Consider the following 23,384-nt stretch of genomic DNA (forward strand, 5'->3'; position numbering starts at 1 on the left):
GGAGTCGTTTTATCGCTACAAGAAGAAGTAGAAGAATACACGATTATGAATAAGTGAAAATGGCACAACCCTGGTAACAATTTTACAATTCCTCTGGAAACGACGAATTACCCGCTGAGCTGTTTTAACACGAAGGCGAAAAGAAAATAATGGCAAAATATTTTAGAGTGAGGGCATGCTCCCATTTAGGAATCTAAGTTTGCCTTTCACAATGCAATTTGAATTCGCTGCAGATCTTATAAGGCTTTGCAAATAATGTTGAGCAATACCCCCAGCTGCGTAAGAAATGGCAAGGGCCTCTATGAAACCTCACGAGACTTCAAACATCTTCACTCATTATCCTTATTTCTTCGTATCAAACGCGCCGTAAGCTCTTCTCTCTGCTGAACTCATCCATCTCTCTTACTTGATTTTTTTAACCAGACCTGGTTATTTAAATAATAACGGTTCATGCATACCACGAACTTTCTCTGCTTTTCGAGTTTCCTTAAACTTTGCATTTTTTGCAAAAAACCCTCACGTTCCACAAAGAAAATGTTAATCTAATCAACCTTTGCTTATTTTTTTATTGCGTCACGATTTTTGTGTTTTCCTCGCATTTTATTTGCCACAGTGGCAACACTAAATTGACGCTACAGCAAAATAGCTCTAACTACATTACCGTAAGAGAATATTTAAAGTGGCCACTTTTTCTAACAACGCATGCAAAATAGTTTTTTTCCTATTATATATTTCACACTGACACGCCTCACTGGCACAAAATAAAAATTAAATTTCGTCTTGGAAAAAGTAGAAAAAACAAAAAATACAAATTCTCTAAATGAGAAGTCATGCTGAATGGAAAAGTCATGTCGAAGGTAGATAAAGCGTAATTGAAGCAGTGCAAAGCTACATGAAGTGGCACGAAATGCTGGCTGGTGGCATTTGCTGTTATGCCAACTACAAATTTGCTTATGTGATGCATTCCGCTTTTTTACTCCCGCTTTGGCGTGTGGCTAAGCACGTGACTCGAATACTTTTCTCGTCTTTTTTTTTTGTTTAGTTTGGTTTGTATTGCGAAATGGAAATAGAAATAGCTTTGCGGTACTTTGAGGTTAGACTGGTGACATTGGCGGGCGTAGAGTTCTTCCTGCTGTTGCGCGAAAACTGTTTGCCCATATACAACTGACGGCTGGAAATCAGATTAGAAAAGTACAGAAATAGAATGTGCTAAACAAGCAGAAAGAGCATCGGAGTGTGTTGGAAGAAGCAGTAGGTATGTGAGCTGTGTTGTGTGGGTGTTGCAAGTTGGGCTGGTAACTCTAGCTACGCTGGATAAGCTATTTTGCTATTTTGCGTAAGTCACTACTATTTTTATTGGTTTTTTTTGTGGTACTTGCAAATAATTTGGGGTATATATGTGGTAGATAATTTGGGCACGTGGGGGCGTTCGCATGTATTCATTTGCTATCAGTTTACTGTTATGCAACCTATAAATAAGTTGGAAATTTGACACTCTAATTTGATTAGATTTTCTGGTCGGGTAGTGGGTTATTCTTGTACTACAAAAAGCGCTTTTGTAGAGTTTGATGGACATTATTTTGAGTTTTTTTTTACCTCAAAACGTGAATGGGATGCGTGAGCTGCTTATGTAATAGTACCTGGGCGACCGAGCATTGCTCGGCAACGTTTCGTTGTGCTGGCAACGTTTCTTTTTTTTAATTTCGAACAGGTGGCAACCTTAAATGGCAACCCTACTCAAAAATGTCCCTATTGTAATGCGGATTGAAATACCTTTCGTTTGATACCCATATCGGCATATCTAATGCAATTTTTTTTTACCTTCGAACAGGTGCCAACCTTAAATGGCAACCCTACCCAAATATGTCCCTATTGTAATGCGGAGTGAAATAAATTTCGTTTGATATCCATATCGGCGTATCTCATGCAATTTTTTTTCAATTTCGAACAGGTTTACAACCCTAAATGGCAACCCTAATAAAATATGTCCCTATTGTAATGCGCAGTGAAATACATTTCGTTTGATATCCATATCGGCATATCTCATGCAATTATTTTTCAATTTTGAACAGGTGGTAACCCTAAATGACAACCCTACTCAAATATGTCCCTATTGTAATGCGGAGTGAAATACCTTTCGTTTGATACCCCTATCGGCATATCTCATGCAATTTTTTTTCAATTTCGAACAGGTGGTAACCCTAAATGACAACCCTACCCAAATATGTCCCTGTTGTAATGCGGAGTGAAATACCTTTCGTTTGATACCCATATCGGCATATCTCATGCAATTTTTTTTTAATTTGGAATAGGTGGCAACCTTGTGAAACATTATGAGTGGCAACACCTAGGTAGAAAGTCTTACAAGGTGATACGTTATCTCTGTGGCAAATTTCATTTAAATCGTTTGAGCCGTTCCCGAGATCGTTCAGCTATACAAGCAAACAAGAATGGCTCGTTCAAAGTTATACAATTTATTTGAAAGTGATAACCAATGACGCATATGAATGAAATAAATAAAAAAAACACTGTCCTGCCAACAGATTGTTTAATCCTGCAAAAAATGGCTGGTAAACAGTGGGGTAGATGTATATTTGTTGGGAAGTAATTTATGGCAGAAATACTTGCAAAAGGGTTGAAAAAACCGGGAAGAGATATACGCTGTCAGATTAAAGACTTCACCAGTCAATGAGAAAAACAAAATTTACAGACTATAAATTAGCACAAAGTGCGGTAGTAGCGCAAAAAGTGCGATCAAAGATTCATAAGAGCTGATTTTTAGCAGGCAGTAGCACAGTAGCTAATTCACCACTTCTAACGATTAATTAGCTGCTGGGTTATTGTACACCAGTTTCATTCGCCTTCGTATGCTCTTGAAAAGATGCAGCCCTTACTTAGCCTCGGTTCATTAGTTCTTTGGAGTGTTACAATGTAATCTAAAATAGGGTTTAAGTCTCATATTGAAAGTGACATAAGACGAGCTAAACTGCTTTTAGCATTCGTTAAACGATAGTCAAAGGAATTCAATGACCCCTACATTACGAAAACTCTTCTCACCTCATTGTATAAACCAGTATTAGAATATGCTCCAGTTGTATGGAGCTCGCGTTATCAGTTTCACTGCGATAAAATTTGAAATCGCCTAAAAAGCAATTTTTGCTATTCTCGTTGAGAGATTTTCCATGAGATCCGGAAAGGAGTCTTCCTTACTACTACGGACACTTAAAGCTTATAAAATTGCCAAAGTTAAAGAGCAGTGACTTATTTTGTTTTGTTGATTTTTCAACAGGGTGGATAAATGATATATACTGGAACGATTTTCCGTCACGCCGAAACCGGTTTGTCTCAAAACGAAATTTGATGACGGAAAATCGTTCCAATTACATCGTTGAATAGTAGTAGTTATAGTAAAACTTACAAAAAGTTTGGTAAATAGTTTCCTTGTACATGAAAAGATTATGTTCAACGTCCCTTTCAGGCCATCAGTCAATAGTTAAAATGGTTGGCTTGGAAACGCGAACTTTTCGACCTCCCATGCAGCTGTTCGAAATGTGTACGCTGCTGCTCGATATCACGTCCATTCCGACAACATCGTTAATAGTTGCACACAAATATAAAGAATTTTGTAAATAATAATAAAAAATATAAATAATGGCCTTCCAAACTATAATAAATTTGGTCCGTCTCCCTATCACTCGATTTTGATATTGCTTGCCCGAAATCCCGTCTATTCCGACTACATACTCAATAATAATTTATATATATTATTATATTTGCCAAAAACAACATGCCAAGAAATTAAAACTGTAATAATAATAGGGGACATTTGTGAACATTCCTTTTCAAACTTCGAAAAAGCATCAGATTGACGCTCGGAGTCCTGTTAATTTCGAAGCCATCGAAATTTGATTATTAACATTAACTAAATAACATGTTCAAGCTTTATCTGGTTTGTAAATTCTAAACTTATTTTGCAAATTCATTGCTTATTTAAAACCTGCTGCTAACGTTCGAGTCGCTAAATTGTTGAATAAATCACTCCGTTATTTAGTATTGCAAACTGGTCTTTATTTAGGAGTAGTATTTTAAAATTATACTTTAAAATTATACTTCACAACCAATAGCGTGTTTAAATCAAAACTGATTACTGACTACTCAGCTTTCGCTGCTTTTATACTCTCTGTTGCCTCGTTCACCCATTTCTCATAAGGTCTAGTAACTTCGCGAATTTAATGCTTGGTTGCCAGCCATATACGTACACGTATATTTGTAGTTTATAGTCTCTCGCATAGCCAAATACATGTGTATATGTGGGCACTATTTCGGCTCTTGATTTGTAGTTTTTGTGCGTATCCTTCCGTTGCCTTGAGTGTATGTGAGTAAATGATGATTGATTTGTTTACGTTCAAAGGAGTGGCAGCTTGCTTTATTGTTTGTGCCTTAGGGATGTAAGTATCACTTAGCAATGCTAATATTCGTCAAAATATTATTGTACACCTACTCTATAAGAAGGTGGCGGCCGAGCTCCGCCTACCACATCGAGGGTTCTGGGTTCAACTCCCGGGCAAAGTAACATAAAATTTAGAAAATATAATTTTTTTTTTTAATTTGTGAGTGGTCGTGCCCATTGAATGGGGCGAAGTACTGTCAAAACCAACAACAACGGCTCGTAGAGATTCTTTCCAATTCTAACTGAGCTGATGGTGTTGCTCAATGTCATTTTGCATAGCGGTATAAGTTTTTGAGGGAAACGAAATTTAAACATAGCGGCATATACGTAGCTCCTATATACGTGCTGTCGTGTCGATTTTTTTTCTCTGGCTTTTGCCAAGATTTGGCGTATTGTGAAAATCTGGTCTATGGTAGATTGGCCAGGTCTAAAACCTCACTGATAAGGTCCACTCAGTTGATTCACACTTGACAGCACCTTATATGCGACACTAAGAATGCTGATCCCGCGACAGTTGACGCAGTTTGCACTATCCCTTTTCTTGTGGACTGGACGAAGAACACCAAGATTGCAATCGTCGGGCATGCACTCGTCGACCATATTTTGCAAGAATACATGCGTATTTGAATAGCTTCGCAGGCCTAGACTATTATAAGCCACTACCCACTACTATTTTCTTAATGAAGCTTCAAAAATGGGCAGAAGCAATCGTTTCCAATAGTAACACCAACAGTAATGAATCCTTAAGCAGTTGAAGAGTGAAAACACATCTGACTATATTCAACAACTTTGTATATCAACAACAAAGGGGTCTCTATGGATAGAAAGAGTATGTATGCATAAGCAATAAAAAGAAAATGAGCAATCACATATTTGCGAATTGAAAATGAAGATGAATTCGTTTAAATGGAATGAGTGATCACATGTTAGATTACAATTTCCGTGCGGAAACAACCAAAAGTACAAATCCTCATACCTTTGAATTTAAATAAACAACACCAATGGCATATTGAAACAAATGAAGAGTTTGCAGGCATACCAAGAAAGAGAACAAAACAAAACAAAACAAAGCAAAAAACAAACTTCGTTCATTAAAGTAACACCAATCAAGCGCCAAACAAGCGAAAGCCAAGCTGAAAGTGTTATACCATGAACAAAGGTGAGCAAGAAGTTGGCGGCTGTGAGCTGAAAGACATGAAAGGTGTAAAGGAAATTGGCGTTGATATTAAAAGCGTGTAGTGGTATACATATGTGAAAATTTGTGTGTGTGTGAGGTTCCTTTACATGAGCGCCGACATAATCCCCAAATGCATGCGAAATAATAAAACAAGGCATTTTTTTGCTGCTTCATCCCAAAAGCCGTTGGCAATTTGCGTGGCAATACCGTGTCAACGCCGACTGCTCATGGCACTAGTTGGCACTCTTGGCATGTACTTGATTTTTTGTTTTTGTTCGAACAATAAATGAGGTGGGTGGAGCTATATGCGGCTGCCCGGCAGTCAATCCAATTAGGCGCAAGTTAGATCTGAGGAAGAAGGAATCTTAATCTAACTAGTTTTGCAAGTGCATTTTTCTATACAAAATTTAGCTATTAACCGAGATAAGCATTGTTAGTTTTGACCAGAGCCCCAGGGCCATTGGCCGCTCTAGACACAGATTTGTTATAAGTACATAGTTCTAGGTTTCAAGGCGAATATGGCAACCAGAAAGACCAAATTAGTTAAAAAGTTGTTGTCTTAGGTACTGTTAGAATCTTGTACTTACCAACAGCGAGGCGGCACCGAAGTTGCCGGACCTATTGCAGTTGTATGCAGAATGAGCCAATGACCTTTCTGCTTGGAAAGTGTGAAAAGCGCTGAAGCAGCGCATCTGAAAATGTGGTGTTCAACACATGTTGCGTTCTCCTCGTTTTTACAACTCTAATGAGGATCATGCATTGGGATTCCCATCTGTTTGACGTCTGCTCTCATCGGACATTGCCACGTAAATATAGCAACCAATGGACTTTAGGATACTCGATTAAGATTGGTTAGGCAACTCTAACGTGTCCAAATGATAAAAATCCAAACACGGAGGCTTGTTCCCCTTATAAACGGATTCTAGTGCCCAACTGACATCAGCTTGCTCAACAAATACAGACACGCGTCAGTATAAGTCTGTACATAAGGCCTTCTTCGCTCAGATACAACACTGTGGTCTGAGATCCACATCATCGCGTTGCTACACCAAAATGCTAGTTCCAGAAGCGGTAATCTCCAGTTTATTAGAATATTCGACAAATATTTCTATCCTGAAGAGAATTGGTCGCTGCTTGACTGTCATAGTAAATTGAGACGCACATGGCACATTGATGTAAGTTTCGCCTGAAAGACTCTGCTTTTGCTTGGCTGCCTTTCATTCATGGAGCGCGAACGATCATCCAAGAAGACACCTGCGCTCATATTGCCATAAAGTATGGAATTCACTCAGCGGACCGAGAGTCTAGATTAGAGCTATCATCTCATTCGTACTTCTTTGGAATTTTGATGGATTACTTATTGCCTAGAGATAGTCAAGGAGCAAATCTAGTTCACTCAAATTTTCGGAGATGGTTCCCAAAATATGTGCATGTGCAAATCAGATGCAACTCCAGGGTAGAACGATCGGCTGCACTAAAAGAGAAGAAGGCAGTTTAAGCCCCAAGCTAACTTTCTACAGTTTAATTGATTCGAGGGTTTGCTGAGGGTGGGGGTCATAATTTGGCAGTACTTCCTTAGAAAAAGTAGAAAGACACTCTCCTAGAAATTTCAGACTACGTCACTGACACTCTTAAAAAAATAAATTTAAGGCGCGATAAACTTCGAAGAGATCTTAGGCCGAGCTTCTCTTCCAATTTGCGTCGTGCTCCTTTTAAATTTTCATACAAGTTGGTGGCACCGGACCTACATATTTTATAGGATTCGTCGGTTTGCATGGTAGATGAGTTTTCACTGAGAAGCTTTTCAGGGCAGAAATACATTTGGAGTGCTTGCCAAATCACTGCCAAGGGGCGAATCCGCTTCGAATAACTTTTTTCTTAATGAATGAACTTGTTTCTTAAATTTCAATGTTGTTTTGCCGGGGTCGTGAACCCAGGCTCTTCGGTGTGGTAGGCGGAAAAGGCTACACACACACCACGGCGGTGTGTGATACTCTTACATTCTCATATAAACTAGTTTTGTAGCAAAAGATCAATTTTTATTATCAAATTTTCCAAGGCACTTGCCACTAGAAATCTGAAATGACTTTCCTGTAGTTAGGGACATCGCCAAAAGAAATATTAAAAATACTTCTTCCCCTCCCAAGTCTCTAAACAATTTCTTATTATGGCCTACCAAAGTAGCTATATTGAATACTTGCTTAAATTGAGTAGGAAGCTTTCAAATCCCAATCGTGGAGCTTGAGATTAAACAATAATTCCAAAAAGTCCATAATCACAGTGTAATACAAGATCACCCTACAGGTGGTCCTACTGGGCGTTGGCCTCGCTTATATTTGGTTCGTGATCTTTTCATTTCATTTTCATTTCATTTATTTTTTAGTCTATGATTTCATTAATCTTACAGACTAGATTTACATTCGTTCAACTTAAATGCTAATAAATTTATTTTATACATAATACGAGTAAAGCTTAGCGCTAAAGGACGCTCTCGGGAGTGCGAAGTCAAGCTCAAGGCTAAAAAAGATCCTGTTATATTCACTGAGGGACCTAGAGATTGGATCACAATTGTGATAGTTAGCTCCGATAACTTTCACGTGGAACAGATATTGGGCACGAAGGGTTCTGCTCGGAACATTGAAGCCAATTTGCGGTAGTAGTTCCGGGCAGGCAACCCAACCACATATAAGATCATACACAAACAGCAGAGATTGAATATAACGTCTGGCCGCAAGCGACTTCATGTTTATGAGGGCACAGCGGGCGCGATAAGAAGGTAATGGTTCTAAAAAATTAAGCGGTTGGAGTGCGAATCAAGTAAAACTTTTCTGTACTCTTTCCAGTCTTTGAGAATGAGAGGATTAAATTGGGTTCCAAATTATGGAAGCATATTCCAGCTTTGAGAGAACTAAAGAATTATTTCTGGTGTATGGATCTTTGAAAGCTCGCCCATATCGCAGCAGGAAAGCCAAATTGGAATAGGCTTTAGGAAGAATGGAGCTAATATGATTCGCGAAGGTAAAACCAGAGTCAAAAATTACTCCAAGATCAACGAATTCCCTGACGCCAGAGAGATTATCATCAGCAATTGAATACGCGATATTAATCGTATTGAGGTTTCTCGAAAGCGTCATAAAGAAACATTTCTTTATATTAAGGCGTAGATTATTTATAATGCTCCAATTAGTTAATCTATTTAGATCATCTTGTAAAAGACACACATCTGACATGCTCGAAATTGTTCTAAAAACTTTTAGATCATCTACGTGGAGCAGGTATTTTGAACTCCTAAAAGAGGTTCCTATATCATTTACAAAAAAAAAGAAATAAAATTGGCCCGAGAATACTACCCTGAGGTACCCCAGATGTGGCAATGAATGAATAAGACTTGATATTCTCAATTTCGACGAACGAGGTTCTATTAGTGAGATAGGATCCAATCCAACGTATAAAGGTAGAATGGAAACCCAATAGTTCGAAGTCAGTATATACAACATCAACTTGATGTCCATTTTTGAACGACGAAATGCAAAAATGAGAAAATGAGGCTAGGTTCGTAACTGTGGAGCGACCACTGACAAACCCGTGTTGACACTCATCTATGGAACATTTTATTGTGGCCATTAATGCTAGATTTTTCGTTCCCGATTGTCTATGTGCAGAAGATCCTTATTGACCAGGACTAATATAGGCCTGTCGACTTTACGCTTTAGCTTGTTTCAAAGCTGCAGCAATAAAAGCTTCTTGTATGTTTTTTCAGGCTTTAAGTATATGCCTGGCTAGAAGCAGTCTTGACAAGTTCTCAAGAAGATGTGAAACCAAACTGAAAGGTATGGAAGGTTCGATGTCGTTTAGTACCTTTCATGGCACCTTTTGTCGCAACGTACCGGCTTTATATGCGACAAAGGACTATCAACATCGATAACATAGCCCAAATTCTGCGTGCAATGAACTTAAAAATTTGTAAAGGGAGGGACTAGTTGACATCATCTAACGTAAACCAGCTACAAGGTTCAATGTAATCATATTCTGGAAAAGTAACCTATGGGCTTTTGCCACGATTTGCTGAAAGGTCATGTTAGGCCTTTTCGCAATTAGCACAATGATAGTTCAAAATTTTTAGTCGTAGACAAACATTTTCTTTCTAGTTTGTATGTTGTTTCACTGCAGGGTTGCAGGAAAAGGCTATTACAAAGTGTTGAAGGCTCCAACATAAGATTACAAGAGTTGCTTAGCATGGCTCACGATATATTAACGTTAGCAACTTCTTGTCGTCGCCAGAGATTGGTTTGAATATACTGACAGGAAGTAGCTGAGCTTGGTTCTGATGCCGTAGCGAGTAACGCTACAGTGACAAATATTGTTGTAGTCACTAGAGATGTGTCGAAATATTGTGGCTAGCAAGTTCAAGTGCAACAACAAGGTGTTAGCCAGAAAAAAAAGAAACAAAAAAACCCAAGTTGTTAAAGCAAAGGTGTTGCCGCTCGAGGCAGTCTCATGTACATATGCAAGTTTTTGTTTGGTGTGATTATTTTTTTATTTGAATTTTGTTTTGTAAAATTATTTACTGCAACATTTTTGCTTATTCTGTTTTTTGGTTTGCTTGCCACACCTCAATTTATTTCACTTTTTACTTCCGAAGGCAAAGCAAGTTTTTGCATACATTGCTGATCTCTGTTTGTAGTAACTGCCCGAGGGTGCTGTGGTTGACACTAGATTTTTCCATTAAAATATGTTTGGTTACATACAACAACAATAACACTAAATATATATAGGAGAATAAAAGGATACAGAAATACTATTTTTGGTTTCAATTATATACATTTTTGTTGTTGTCTAGCATTATGAGTTAGGGCATTTTTTTCATTTTATTGTTGCTGTATTAACGAAAAAACTAGCCGAAGGTTTTTTCATGTTGTTGTTGTATTAAGATAAAGACACTCCTCAAAGGTTTTGGGCAGTGTTGTCGTTGTTGATGGTCCTTTGCCGGATATAGATCCGTTACGCTCCGATAACAAGCACCATTAGTCCAAATGATAATAAATCAGTTTAATTTTAAAGCGCTATAAGTGAAGTACACAAGTTATTAATTTGTGACTTACTACTACCATAGTAGTGTTGTAAAAAAAAGAACATTTTGCTATACTGAATATTTTATTTATTTATTCGAAAGTTCAGCAATTCGAACGATAACAGAAGCTGCAGAATAATCGACAATCCGTATACTTCGTTACAATATGAACATGAATTGAAAAATATTATTATTATTATATATTTAGCCTTAAAATAAATTTTAAAACTAACAAAATAGAGCACTAGCTGCTATGGCTTTTAGCTCCGAAGTGAAATATAAATTTTGGTCAGATCTCCGAAAGTGCAACATGAGGAAAAGATGGACTCAGCAAAAGGGTTAGGTTAGGTTGAAGTGGCTGCCTCCGTTGTCCAAGCGAAGACTCACGTATGCCGTCGTGGCCCGTTTGATACCACGCGGGGGGCCCCTATTTCCCATTTCTCTACTTCCAAGGAATGTTCAGACCCCAGTGAGGCCAAACCAGAGCGTTTGCCTGATGAAACGCAAGATGTCGTTTGTGTGTGCAGATTCAAGCTCCGCAATACACTCAAATGAGTGTGTGAGGAGGTATCGGTACCTGGTTTCTGACACTGCGGGACAGTGGCGCAGATAGTGCTCTACACTTTCTATCTCCTCCTCGTCCTTACAGCTGGGGCAGAAGTCATTTGTTTGTAGGCCCATATAGGCACCATGAGTGCCCATGAGAAAGTGACCTGTAAGAAGGCCCACTAGTAGGCTTAGAGAGATACGGTTTAACAGTATCACCGATTGCGATCTCTTGGATATTCTACATGTAGGTTCCATGGCCCATCTGGCGTTTGCTTGATGCTTGAATAGAGATCCCAAGCAGTGCTTGCAGGTGTTTTGAGGAGGGCTGGCCCAAACAGCGGAGGTTATTGTTTGCAGATTGGTGCCTTTCCTAGCTAGCTCGTCCGCAGCGCAGTTTCCTCAAACTTCACTGTGGCCAGGAACCCATATAATGCTCAGGTTGCATTTTTCAGTTAGCTTGTTGAGGGTTTCTCTGCACTTCAACGCAACTAGTGACGAGGTGTTGCTGCATTGCAAGGATTTTATGGCAGTTTGACTGTCCGAGAAAATTGAAATAGAATTGGTCACCTGCAGGTTAGCAAGATAGAGGGCTGCAAAAAGTATATCAAGCTGATCAAGACATCTAGATGATATGATTTAGCCACATCCGTCTGTCTGTTACTCTGTCTAGCCGTATATTTGCTTGAAAACAAACTTGTTTCACATTTTTGAGATATCTCGAAGATCATTTACAAATCTGAAGGCATGTTTAAGGGTTTCGACTAAGATTTCGATTTCGTGACCTATTTGAAATCAATAAATTTTTTCCAATTAGAGCGCGTTGATTGAAATGAAAAACTAAACTTTATTGAGATAAATCGGCCGAAAAGCTCCCAAGAAAACAACAAAAAGTTTAACTAAATTACTTGGCCCTACAAAATTATTTATCAATTATTTTTTTCATTTTTTATTTTTTCGGTTAGGTTCATGTTTTTGGTGTAGTTTCAGTTTAGATTCCGGTGTTGGTTTCGGTTTTTGGGTCATTGTTTGTTGCTTTAGGTTTTGGATATAATTTCGGCTTCAATTCTACTGTGAGTTTAGGTCTAATGATGGGTTCGGCCTCTGGCGGGTTTCCGGTTTCTGTCTCGGAATAGGTCGAATTTCGATACATCTATAAATTCCGGTTTCGGATTGAGCTCCAATTTCAGTACATATTTCGGTTCCTGTTGCCGTCCTGGCATAGGTACGGCTCTGTTAAGGTAACGGCTTCCCTTGAGGTTTCGGTCCTGGCTCCTGCCGGATTCAAGGTTCCGTTTCCTGTTTGAGTTCCAATTTCAGATTTTAATTATGGTTACAAATTTGGGTTAGCTTTCGGTTTTGGGTGTAGTTTCGGTAACGATTCCAATTTTATTTTTGATCCGGTTTCGATCTCGGCAACCGTCAGGTTGCGATTCAGTTTAAGTTACGGTTCGAGTTGAGTTCCAATTTCAGCTCCTCTTACTTTCGTGACGTCAATCCTGCTCCGTCAAGGTTGCGGTTTTCCTCGAAGGCTTGTCCTTCCTCCTGGTCTGTTTTTAACTTCCTTCCGGTGTCGGGTACGGTTACCATGTCGGTTTCGATTCCGGTTGCTATTCCTGTTCCAGACATGTTTCCTGTTTCGGTCAAAATATTATTCAGTATCCGTTCCGTTCTGGATTTCTGTTTTGATTCTGCACTCGATACGTCTTCCGTTCCGGTTGCGGTTGTAGATCCTACTTCGTATTCCGTTATAGTGCAATTATTGCCCTGGTGTCCGTCCAGTTCTGGTTTCAGTTCCAGTTGCCATTCCTGCTCCAGATTAATTTTCTGTTTCAGTTCAAATCTTGTCCTGATTTCGGTTCAGTTAAAGTCCTAGTCTCTCCCGGTCCAATTGAGGTTCCATTTTTGGCATGATTCTTGTCTTGTTTTGGTTTCAAGTTGCAGTGTCAGTTTATTTTCCGATTCCGGTCCATTTTCGGCTTCAGTTCCGTTACGGTTTAGGCTCCAGTCTCAGAGAGTATCGTACCTTCGCAAGACACTCTTATATATTCCTGTAGGTATTTCCATAGATCAATACATACTTAAATATAAAAGCAGTCAAAATAGTAAATATTTGTTCGTAGTCTTATAGTTACTATTATATGTCCATGAAATGTTGCCTCCTTAGCTGCTTTTCCAATATCCAACTGTCGCAGTTAATTTCACCCACACTTTACTGTCTGCTCGGATGCAATTATTTTTGTTGTTTATTTTTTGCTTTGTTCATTTCGCCGCTATTTGGGATTTAGTGTTATTATTCCTACCTTTGGTATCCTAAAATAAATCAAGAGCTCTTGCTATTATTGTCATAGAAGGTGTTGCCGTATTTGTAGGTGTTGCAGGTTTGCGTGGATGTATACAAGTGCGCTATTAAGCTAACTTTTATATAAATATCAACAGTTACTTTGCTGCTTATTGGTATGTGTGTACGTATTAATTTATATTTTTTTTGTAAAGGAGCTAAAAAATTGAATATCCTGTCCTTCTTGTTGAAACACCTAAATATTTCCAGATGCCGTCGTCTGCTGCATACATTTGTGGGTCTTATAATAGTGTAATGAATTTACTGCAAATCCTCTTATTTGCAACCTTCTGCTAAGTTCGAAACACTAAACTGTTGAATAAATAACTCCAATATTGAATAATGGAAAAATGGCCTTTATTAAAGTACTTCACAATAACACTTATACTTTGAAACTGGCTTGTTTAATAACCAAACTGACTGATAGCTTAAATGAAGCTGATCTCTCGCCTCCACTGTTGTCGCCTTTTTATACTGTGCGACCTCCTCGTTGCATATTTCTAGGCTTTTCTAATTCCAGAACTTACTAGTTAGTTATAAATTTCTCAGCTACAACTATTTATCAGCTACAACTGCGCTTGTATGTGTGAGCGACACTTCCACAATCACAATTGCATACCTTAGGAGCATCTCAGCTAAGCTAGCTGCATGTGTTTGTGCATCTCTTCTCCGCTGCGTGTACGTACATAGGTGTAGACAAAATGATTAAATTATTGATGTGCATTCACGTCACTGATTAGCATCGGCATAGAGATGGCAGTATCCCATAGTGTTGCTAACATTCGTAACAATAGACATTATTTGCTCTTTATCAGAGTAAATATTCTCAGAAATTCTGTCAAAGGTTTTAAATATGGCAACTTTGGAAACAGATTCCTGGTTTAAAACCGGCATTGATTTAGGATGCGGTTATATATAAAGAGAAATTAATCACTTTCCTGCATGCTTTCTACTACGATTTTTTGTTAGTATTATATATTCATCTTATGCATTCATATTTACTTCATATAAAATTGTTACAATATTTCCGTTCTGAGTAATATTTTGTTCTTGTTTTTCTTTCTACATCAGCCAATAACGTGGTTTGATTATGCAGCATTTGGTGTCGCCACCGATGTACGTTGTCTGCATTTTAAAATTGTTGCAACATTTTTTTTTGTATTATTTTGCATTATTAGTTGCTTCCATAATCAGGTAGGTTTGTTGTTGTATTTTTATTCGTTGTGCTAATATGTATTTAAATGGCAATTTTTCCCCTTGTCTGTTTAAGATAATATGTTTATAAACAAATTTTTCAAGTTACACTAAGTGCAATTGATAATTTTTCGTATACTGTTACATAGCATGTGTAATTTTCTTAAATTTATGGCCCGATTATGTATGACACCGCGATATTTTGCATTGCAAAGGCATTCAGGTTTACCATCACTCACTGAAGTGAATGAATGCTCTTAATAGTGATAGAACTTTTAGAAAAAGTATCGATACCAGTATTTATTTGAAAAACTCGCGCGAAAGTATCGATGCTCATACTCATACTCTGTAAAAGATATCGAGTATACTCCCATCCAGCATTCTCTATCGCGCAAGTCACTTCCTCTATATGAAATTCGGGATGAACTGTTCCCCCAGTGCGCAAAGACGCAGCATTTAGAAACTATTGCGGCAGCAATAGGAGTTACTTCGATAAGACAAAATGTATCGGGAAAGATGGTAATTCTGTATCGCGAAAGTAACTAATTCGTTAGGATATTTTTTGAAGTGCAATTGGAAAGAAGATTCATAGTGATGTGAGAAAATCTTTTGGACAAAAGTGTTGATCTTAAACCTGCATACTATCGGCAACTGGTAAAGTAATTGGAAAAAGCATCACAATTATGTATAGATAGTTCACTCAGTACTTGGTAAAAAGCATCGAGTACGAAATGCTTGAGTGTTTTTGGAAAAACATCGATACCACTAACTTAGTACTCGTATCGTTCTATCACTACTCTTAAATGAAGGGAATTTTGTTTTATTAATTGTTTGGCAAAACATTGATACATCTCGACATCAGGAAGGACAAGGCGACAGCTGTTGCCATTAAACCATGTAAGTCCATTCAAAGCCCTTTATCTTGGGAGTGGAATTTGAAACCGCACGCCTATAATGACCGGACTGTTTAAAAACATATCCGACCATCCTTTTTCCCAATTTGAAGCAAATAGGCAATCCACGCTTTGCAATAACAACTAACAATCATAGCTAGTTGTTGTTGCTCCTACTCAAAGAACTTGGGTTCACACGGTAAATACATTTTTTGTTATGCGGAAATCCAGCGTAAAAGACACTTCGAACTGAAATAATATGACATTCTCTTAGTACCCGCTTGAAATTTTGAGTCTTTTAGATTTTCAGCATGTTGTTTTGTTTTAAAAACAAAAGTGTTTACAAATTTATACTTTTAGGTTTTTCAAACTTGTGGTTTTATCTTAAAACCAGAAGCATCTGCAACTTAAAATTTTTAGATTTTTTAAACTTTTAGATATTTCATATATGTTTTGAGTTGAAAGAATTAACTGTTCAGTTAAGTTTGAAATTTGAACTGAATAATATTCAAAAACGCAGTAGTATATTAAGGTTTCCAATTCAATACAAAAAGTTTGAAAAATTGCTAAAATCGATGAGTCGTTTAAAACTTATTTTCAAATTCAGTCTTAGCCTTGTACATGAAAAACGTGAAGCAGATTTTATATTTTCAGATCAGTTGAAACTTTTTTCAAGGCAAATGAAACTTTTTTAAAGTTCAAATTAAACTTTTTTTATTACAAATGAAACCTTTTTCAAGTCAAATTAGACTTTTTTCAAATCAAACGAAACTTTTTCAAATTAATTAAACTTGTTTAAAAAAAAAACTTCTTTCCATTTACAGGTTTGGATCTTGCTTTTACACCCAAAAACTATTGTGCTATTTGAAGTGTACTTAGGGTAGCTTAATATATCGACAGTTGTGTGGAATAGCACCATACCTCGGCTGCCGATCCGAGAACGCTCTATCTTCGAGCACTTTTGAAAAACAGCCTATTTCAGATTTTGTATAGAAAACGCCCTAACGCTTAAAAATAGTTTAATTTAAAAAGTTTAATTTAATTTGAAAATGTTTCATTTGACTTGAAAAAGTTTTGTTTAGTTGGAAAAAGTTTCATTTGGCATAAAAAAATTTCACTTGATTTAAAAAATGTTTAACTTGACCAGAAAAGAAGTTTCATTTGATTAGAAAAAAGCTTTATTTGACTTAAAAGAGTTGCGTTTAGTTGGAAAAAAGTTTGATCTGTATTGAAAACTTACTTATCTTCTTAATTAGCGCTTAACCGTTTAAACGGTTTTGGCCTTCCATCAAGCGCGCCAGTCGCTTCTTCTCTCAGCCAACCGGCGCCAATTGGTCACACCAAGTGAGCTTAAATTGTTTTTCACCTGGTCCTTCCAGCGGAGTGAGGACCGCTCTTTACCTTTGCTTCCATAGGCGGGGTCCGATAGAAACACTTTCTTGGCCGGAGCGTCATCTTTCATTCGCATAACATGGCCTAGCCAGAGCATCCGCTGCGTTTTAATTCGCTGGACTATGTTAATTTCTGCGTAGAGCTCGTACAGCTCATCGTTAAATCTTCTTCGGTACTTGCCATCGCCAACGCGTAGAGGCCCATGAATCTTTCGAAGAACTTTCCTCTCGAAAACTCCTAGTGCCGCTTCATCTGATATTGTCATGGTCCATGCTTCTGCACCATATAGATGGCTACGATAAGTGACTTGTAGAGTATGATTTTCGTTTGCCGAGAGAGGACTTTAACTTTCAATTACCAATATATTCCCGTATTGAAAAAGTTTCATTTAATTGGAAAAAGATTATTTGATTGGAAAAAAGTTTAGTTTGTAATATACTAATTTTCTAGGAATCTAATTTGTAAAGTTTTTTGGTTTTATCCGAAATAAAATAAATATTTCCATCGAAGCAGTCAGCTGGAATTCACTTACACATTAACGGCTTTCAGTACAACTTGTACCACACGTCACAAGTTAAAATGGGCTTGCATTTTTGAAAAGGTTTTTACAGTTTGTCTGGAATTGTGAAGTGAGTTCATTTACAACCAAAGACTGGTGATTTCGTATTCCTACCCGTCACTCTTAAAAAATGTCAACTTTTCGTGTAAACTACACAACTATGCTTCATATTTCTTTAATTAAATATAATTTTAAAATTATCAACGAGACCCCAACTATAACCATTTTCGTTCCATTGTTGTGAGTGTTTGACTGCAAAATCCGAAAAGAAACTATTAAATTTGGTATCAGTTTATTAAACTCAGTTGAGCAGAGCTCACAGAGTATATTAACTTTGATTGGATAACGGTTGGTTGTACAGCTATAAAAGAATCGATATATATATCAAAATCATCAGTATCGAAAAAAAATTTGATTGAGACATGTCCGTCCGTCCGTCCGTCTGTCCGTTAACACGATAACTTGAGTAAATTTTGAGGTATCTTGATGAAATTTGGTATGTAGGTTCCTGGGTACTCATCTCAGATCGCTATTTAAAATGAACGATATCGGACTATAACCACGCCCACTTTTTCGATATCGAAAATTTCCAAAAACCAAAAAAATGCGATAATTCATTACGAAAGACGAATGAAGCGATGAAACTTGGTAGGTGAGTTGAACTTATGACGCAGAATAGAAAATTAGTAAAATTTTGGACAACGGGCGTGGTACCGCCCACTTTTAAAAGAAGGTAATTTAAAAGTTTTACAAGCTGTAATTTGGCAGTCGTTGAAGATATCATGATGAAATTTGGCAGGAACATTACTCCTATTACTATATGTATGCTTAATAAAAATTAGCAAAATCGGAGAACGACCACGCCCACTTTAAAAAAATTTTCTTTTTTTTAAGTCAAATTTTAACAAAAAATTTAATATCTTTACAGTATATAAGTAAATTATGTCAACATTCAATTCCAGTAAAGATATGGCGAAACAAAATGCAAAAATAGAAGAAAATTTCAAAGTGGGCGTGGCTCCGCCCTTTTTCATTTAATTTGTCTAGGATACTTTAATTGCCATAAGTCGAACAAAAATTCACCAATCCTTGTGAAATTTGATAGGGGCTTAGATTCTGGGACGATAACTTATTTCTGTGAAAAAGGGCGAAATCGGTTGAAGCCACGCCCAGTTTTTATACACAGTCGGCCGTCTGTCCTTCCTCTCGGCCGTTAACACGATAACTTGAGCAAAAATCGATATATATTTACTAAACTCAGTTCACGTACTTATCTGAACTCACTTTGTATTGGTATAAAAATGGCAGAAATCGGACTATGACCACGCCCACTTTTTCGATATCGAAAATTACGAAAAACGAGAAAATGCCATAATTCTATACCTATGAAATGAAAAAGCCCTACATTCTAGAGTCACCCCAGGTCCACCTTTCTGGCGATATCTCGAAAAGGCGTCCACCTATAGAACTAAGGCCCACTACTTTTTAAAATACTCATTAACCCCTTTCATTTGATACCCATATCTTACAAACAAATTCTAGGGTCACCCCTGGTCCACCTTTATGGCGATATCTCGAAACGGCGTCCACCTATGGAAATAAGGATCAATCCCTTTTAAAATACTTATTAACACCTTTCGTTTGATACCCATTTCGTACAAACAAATTCTAGAGTCAACCCTGATCCACCTTTATGGCGATATCCCTAAATGGCGTCCATCTATAGAACTATGGCCCACTCCCTCTTAAAATACTTTTTAATACCTTTCATTTGATACACATGTCACACAAACACATTCCAGGGTTACTCTCGGTTCATTTTCCTACATGGTTATTTTCCCTTATGTTGCCACCATAGCTCTCAGCTGAGTATGTAATGTTCGGTTACACGCGAACTTAACCTTCCTTACTTGTTTTTTATAAAATTACATACATTAAATGACAATGCTCAAATAGTTTGTATGTTTACATGAAGCATTATCATTTTTTAAATATTTCGTTTCTGTAAGCATTTATAGACGTTTATACATACATATGTATATGTTAATTCGGTAGCAGCATAAAAGTCACTCACCTAAACACATTGTTACAGCTCACAAGTTGTGACTCGCGTCAATATACCTATACAGTGATTAAAGTTAATAAAGATGAATGTAAAATAAATATAAGTTTAAAAAATAATTATCAAATTTTTAAAATTTACTACTTAATTCTATGGTGCTGATAAGGTTTGTCAAGCCTTTAGCTCGGTTACGCTCTTAAATGCGCATTTTTTGAGCATAGAACTTGTCATATAGTAGAAGACGAAATAAAGCTAAAAAAAAATCAAAATTAATTCATGCAGTTACACACATGCAACACCAAGATATGGCAGTCGTGGCTTTCGCATACTTCTCCGATGAGAAGAAAATTGACCCAACAACTGAATCAAAAGCCCTCAACGAGTATTGTCAGCAAAATGATCTACCATGGATTATCTGCTGTGACGCAAACTCTTATCACACAGTGTGGGGAAGCACGAACATCAACAAAAGTGTGAGTACATCTTTGAGTTTATTAGCAGTAATAAAAGCCATAATATAGCCACCGCTGTCTCAGGGGAGGAGTCAATGCAGTACCATAAACACATTGAATTCGATATCGGTCACTTTCCTGAGCACAGGCTAGCTTTTAGACATCCTAGGAAAGCAAACTGCGAACTTTTCCGCTTTGTCATTGAGGAAGCCAGAAACAGCTCAAAGCGATCCGTAACCATGCGACATTAGCTTGAGAAGGAAGACGAACAACTGCACTCAGACACTCAAACTGATTGCTATGCGTGTTGTCCAAAAGAAAAGATACGTATACAACGTGATGTGGCTAGGTGGAAAAAAAAGCTTGGACTACGGAGATGCCAAGCTAAGAAGCTATTTAGTAGAACAAGAGCTACGTGTGATTGGGATTTGTATAAAATTGCTTTAACGCTATACAACAAACGACTTGGAAGATGTAAGCGGGCTTTACCTCGTGTTCCTTTTAATTTTTCCTAAAAATCGCCAGGGCGGGAGCTACACTCTTTACGCTGACTTTCAACGGCATCTGCAAGGCAGTTGAGTTTTAACTGATAAGCTTTTTATGGGGGAAATACATACGGAGTGTTTGCCAAATCGTTGCTGAGAGGTGACCCCGCTTAAAAGTGCTTGTTTCTAGTTGAAAAAAATTGTTTCTAAATTTTTGATGTTGTTTTTCTCGGGAATGAGAGGTAGGCGGAGAACTCTACCACCACACCAAGGCGGCCGGAGAAAACATTGTGAGAGTATTAGTGATCGTCCAACAGGGGCGCTTCTATAAAACGCGTTCTCTAGAGATTATAGATATCCACTAGGCACTCTGATAAAACATATGGGAGCTACACTAAATATCTAGAAGAGACATAAAAACTCACTTACTGGACTACAAAGAAGACTTTAACACTCATTATAATGGAAGGACTACCGACCACAAGTGGTCAAGAAAAAAGCCTAGCAGAAAGCTTACCACAGTGAAGCGAGAGAAATGCGCTTGGGCTACCTTCAGCTCATTCTTATCACAAGGACCGGGAAGGGCATTTATATCTCTGCTACAGAGAAAATAACCCACATAGCTACAGCTTATCCAAATTTTATAAGGCATCTCTACTGCTCGGCTAGATTCAAAGGAGTTGTACAGAGATCAAGATAGTTTTCTTAACAAAGCCAAGGGAATCCGATTAATTGCCCTCGTCATACCGACCGCTCACTTCATTTCTTCTAAAAGATTAAGGAAAATTGACAATCAGCACATTAGGGAGGTACAGCCTAAATGATGTCTCTGTGTTAGAATCGATTTGCCTATCATACAGGAAAGTCCAGGGACACTGCTATTCCTGGCCTCACCATAAATATTAAAAAGGCTTTGGTGTCTCAAAATACAGTCTTCTGTGCTTTTATTGACATATCATGGGCTTTCGATAAAATGACACATCAAGCTATCGAGTAAGCTATTATTTACATGAATATAGGCTCACTGTACATACACTGGGTGCTATCCATGCGGGAGAGAAGAAAAGTCAGTCAGCTGAGTGATTTATGGCCACTAGCCCCAAGGGGGTGTACTCTCTACTCTCTTGTGGACCCTAGTTATAGATGAACTCCTTCAGTTACAAAAATATCATAGATTTGTCTCACAAGGGATGCCTAAGTAATCTGCACTAGAGAGATGCGCGAGTGTTACTTTAGTTTAAGCTGCATTTCATTTCATTTTACTTTTGCAATGTGGCCTCTCTGAATATTTGAAATTTTTGCTTTATATGTTTTTTTTTGTTCACTATGTATATGGATTCCTTTTCATTTTTATTAACCACAGTCAATCTTGTATAAACCTTGAAGGAATAAAGACTATATATCTTAATATATAAAAAACACGTGTCACAACATTTACGGCCGCGATGGACTCCTAAACTACTGAAGCGATTTTGAATTTGTTTGCACCCCGTGTGTAGTTTGATCTAACTTGAGACATAGGATAGGTTATGTCTCGGTTTATAGTCGCAATATTATTTTATTGCAATTTTTTTATATTTGTTTATACGTAATAATAAAATGTTACGTATACGCAGTGGTGCACCTCTTTTCAGTTGGTATGTATAAGTTTGTGCACGTGCTTATTTAACTTTACATACATATAATATATATATATATATATATATATATATATATATATATATATAACACATCACCAGGGCCGGCGAGGGGGGGCCCGTGGTTTCTGAAAGGGCCCGCGATTTGAGGTACTAAGACATTTTTTTTAATTCAGGAGTCTTTAGTTGTTCTATATGTAATTTTTAAGCCGAATTTCAAAAGCAACGAATATCTGCATTTCGTTTTAATATTATAGTGAAGTGTGAATAATAAAAATCTATATACATACTAGCAGACCCGGCAGACGATATTCTGCCCTAAATTTGGCCTATCTGCATACATTTTAAAAAGCTTTTTCCGTCTAACTCTGCCCTGCCCCTGTACACATTTTCCTAATATTTTTATACACTCCTCCCTCCGTCTTTTTCGCTTCATCTCCATCTTCGTCTCATTCTATCCCTTTCTCAGTCTCCTCCTCTTTTTTCTTTTCTCTCAAGTTTTTCTCCTTCTTTTTCATCTCTTATTGCCAGTCCCAGAGGGTGGTATGTATTTTGTTCCAGTCCCATTCCGTGTCGCAGTCTCAGTCCCACTTCGAGTCTCAGTCTCAGTCACAGTCCTAGTCCTAATCCCAGTCCGTCTCTGGTATACTTCCCTGAAAAAAGAACGTAAATACTAATATAGGCAAATTTATATACGAAATTTCAGGAAAATCGAATAGGACGTATGTAAATAGGTGTTGTAATAGAGATTTGTACACACAGTTTCAGAGTAAGATGGCGACTAACTTTATTCAGTATAATACGAACAGAGGTATAATGAAATAGTATGAAAAGAAAACTGATAATTAGAGTTGCCAGATTTATATTATTTAACAATACTTCCCTTTAATAGAACATCTGGCAACATTGTAAATATATATAAGTAAAAATTTACGACCATTAATTCAAATCCAAAATGTTTACATTGCAAAAACTATGTTCAGTAATACATATCTAAGTTTACTGTAAACCTATTCCGACATTAATAAATTCATTCTTAACAGCTGGTATAGCTTTCGTTAAACCATCTGCCAACATCTCGCTTGTAGAAATGTACTCTAGCTTTAACGGCTTATCTTCCAGCCT

The sequence above is a fragment of the Eurosta solidaginis genome, chromosome 3 (assembly GCF_040869045.1).
Source record: "Eurosta solidaginis isolate ZX-2024a chromosome 3, ASM4086904v1, whole genome shotgun sequence".
Taxonomy (NCBI): domain Eukaryota; kingdom Metazoa; phylum Arthropoda; class Insecta; order Diptera; family Tephritidae; genus Eurosta; species Eurosta solidaginis.